The sequence below is a fragment of the Orbicella franksi genome, chromosome 15, assembly GCF_964199315.1.
Source record: "Orbicella franksi chromosome 15, jaOrbFran1.1, whole genome shotgun sequence".
Classification (NCBI taxonomy): Eukaryota; Metazoa; Cnidaria; class Anthozoa; order Scleractinia; family Merulinidae; genus Orbicella; species Orbicella franksi.
In genome coordinates this window covers 19636947-19640390 of record NC_138159.1, presented here as the reverse complement: position 1 = coordinate 19640390, position 3444 = coordinate 19636947, and the positions used below count along the sequence as shown (strand labels likewise).

At 35.2% G+C, this 3444-nt stretch overlaps 1 long non-coding RNA gene across 1 annotated transcript; it reads right to left on the bottom strand.

The window, feature by feature from the left end:
• Positions 1-235: 235 nt before the first annotated feature.
• Positions 236-2694, bottom strand: LOC145470080 (uncharacterized). The gene is made up of 3 exons (XR_014042429.1): positions 2474-2694; positions 2068-2142; positions 236-1458 (listed from the first exon to the last, which is right to left on the bottom strand). It is a non-coding gene; the product is annotated as an uncharacterized LOC145470080 (long non-coding RNA).
• Positions 2695-3444: the final 750 nt, after the last annotated feature.

Sequence of the window (3444 nt, the reverse complement as noted above, 5' to 3'; positions counted from 1 at the left end):
AGAGTTCAATTACATTTTTTTAAAAAATAATTAGCGCATGCGTATTTTAGGCGCCGTATTTTTTCTAAGTCTTTTGGCGGGAAAATTAAAAAATTTTAAACAGATGTTAAGAAGTAATTTTTTTAAAAAAAATTGGCGCATGCGTATTATAAGCGCCCGTATTTTTTGTAAGTTTTTTGGCGGGAAAATTAAAAAATTTTGACAAGGGTTACCATGAAGGCAAATCTCAACACAATTTTGCAAAAACAATTTTAATCTTGTATACAGCTAAATAAAAAATTTTTCTAGAAGAGTAATCATTGGCTTCTCACACAAATTTGAGCATTTCAAGACAATTTTTGATCATCTTAGTTTAAAAAACGTTTAGAAACACGAAGAATTAAACGAACGAGATTACGGAAAAGCGTTGACGCTATACTACAGAAAAGGTTCCTGGTATTATTTCTGTGAAAAGCAACCACGAACGCAAATTTGAGCTTCAAGACAATGTTTACTCTTCTTAGCAAAACGTTCGAAAACAACGCGAGACGAGAGTGTATGTGAACTGCAAAAAACTTTGAAGCAATACTTGAATAAATTGTGACTTTCAAAAATAGCATTTTGGAAAAATTTAAAGCTTATCTCCCTCGTAAATGACTCTGTGAGCTCGAAAATTGTACGTACTCTATTAAAATTCTCTGAAATTCATTTTTGGTTGCGATATTTTGACAAATACAATTCATTCCTGTAAAGTTATGTGGCAGAATAAAGAGAACAACATGGAAAATATATACGTCCTTGAGTTATCTTTGTCGAAAAAAATAAGCTTTTGGTGAATAAGCACGGAGGCGTGCTACAAAAATATAGTTACCTCGTCGAATTTGGACGTTAATTTCAATTTTGTAAACAAGACAATTAGAATTAGTGAACAGCCCAGTATAAAACACACGCGTACATATGTAATTTGCCTATAGAAATAGTTTCTGGTTGCGATGTTTTGGCAAACAGAGAATCAATCCGCTTAATTAATTACACTAGTAAAATAAAAAAAAATTGCTTTCGAAAACGCGAGCTCACAGACTCTGTTTAGCGAGAGATAAACACGAAGAATCGCTCCAAAAATTATTTTTCCAAGTCAAATTAGGGCCACGGCTTGATAATTTTGTAAACAAGACAATTAGAATTGGAGAACAGCCCTACATTTAAACAAGCGAGTAACTTTGGCCTTGTAGATAGCACCTAATAAGTTGAATCTTGTCTTTTGAATCTTGTCTTTCGAATTTCCATGATTCTGCCGCTCGAATTTAATCTAATAGTCTATCTTACTTTGCTCCCTTGTGTATTATTCCCAGCTCCGATATATTGTATCCAAAGTTTTGCCTTCTTTAATTCTTCCTCTCATATCTTGCCTCGAATGCCTGGGCATTGGTCCTTTTCTTCAATGCATTGCTTTCACAGAGTGTATTCACTTCAGAAATCCTGCAAAAAAATTAAAAAAAATCGATTTAATAAACAAGTTCTGTAGATGTCAACAAGCTGGTTCGCTTTACAATTTGATTGCCGATTCATCAAGCACTAAAACATGCATAAATGTATTAACTTCAACTAATTACCAAATGTTTACCCCTTGCAAATATCAAATATCCAATATCAAACGTGATTTATTGTCACTGTTCATATGTGTGCAACAAATAAATATATTTTGATGTCTATGCAAAAATGCATGCTTCACAACCATAAAATTACAAAAGCGACTTTTTTACTTCTTTGCGTAGGAGTACGCGGCCAATATTATCCGAAAGCCCGGCCTGAAAGATGGTGTTGTTATAATATTTTCAGCAAAAGAAAATTTTAAAAATTTTTTTTACTATGATTGACCTTGGCTGCGGTCCAACGATATTTTCATTATCTATGTTATTAAAACGAAACAAAGTTAAATTAAATGAAGAGTTATAGAGTTTCCAGGGTACAACACTTTGATACCACGAAATTGCATTGAAAATGGGCTGCCCAAAAGATATCAAAGATTTCAGTTGTATGACTACTTATTTAAGTTAAACAAAATGTGAATTGAGAGCATTACCGTACCACTGTCCCTTAATATCAAGTTATGTTCCAACTCGACAGGCATGCAGACATATCAGCTCAGTAATCCCGTAGCATCTGCAAAATAATCAAGAAAACAGTATGAGACATTATCTACGAAATAGAAAAAGCGCTATATTCTCCTGATACCATTTTGTGATTTTAATTCTACAATTGATTGAAAGTTTTTCATACCAATTCATACCAAGTGGCGGAAAATTAGACCCATATAATATATTCTTTAGAGCATCTCTAGTGCCTAGTAGAGCGCTAAAAGTTATTAATTTAACCCACAAATATATCTACAAACAATTGTCACTTGACTATTTCCTAAAGCTTTTTGTGCAAAGTTTTCGTGAGCTACGTTACCTCTACAAAATACAGGATTACTTTCGTGGACACTTCATACCTTGAGGACGACTTAGCGAAGAAAGTTGTCATCCATTTAGGTTGAAGCACGTGCTTTCCAAGTTTGCTTGAAGTACAGTTCTTGTTGCACGTATTTATGCCTCACAACAGCTCTGAACACTCAAAGACAATCCCGAACTGAAGTTTGACACATTTTTCGTAGTAACAGACGAAGCCAAAGTTGAAGCTGTACGGGTTTAAATTTTAAACATGGCCGCTTAAAGTTCGACACGAAGAGTGCAAATCGACAGATTTGAATAATTTGCAATTTAGATTTCCAAGAGTTTGCGACCACGCACTGAACAATTGTTGTCGCCATTTGACTGGCTAGAATTCTCATTGTAATTACGGGCGGGTTATTTAAAATATCTAAAATGTCCTTTTTGGCATCGTTCGAGCTAGGAAAGGAAAATGAATTTTCGAAACAAGAAAATTGACCATTTTGGCTTTTAGTAGAATCGTTTACTGAATAGAGTGAGAACTTAAGGGGCTATTTAAGAATTTTCTCAATGGCGGAAATGTTTTCATTGCATTTCCATGGCGGGTATCAAGGTTTTCCAATTTCATTAAATAAAGTTAAGGCACCTAAGGCCTTGATCAGGAATTTGGAAACGGAAGTTTCACTGTGAAAACGCATCAAATGTTTTCCGTCCACACTACGCCGGAGGAATTTAAAAACGCAACAATCACCGGTCATTTTGGATTTGTGTTTGAGCAAAACTCGGTCAGGGAAATCACGTGATTACCGCGATGTCATCGTTTTCGAAACGCTTCGTTTTCAAAATGTTTTCCGTCCACGACACGAAAACGCAAAGCAGGCGTTTTCAAATTCCTCCAATTTGAAAAGCGTTTTCGAAAAGCTCCGTTTTCGTGATGGATTAGTGTAGACGGTAGGCCTAACCGTAGAACTAAAGTCCTCTCGCCTATTGTGGACGGGGCCTAACTCGAGACTGCTGGAAATGCTTATCTTAG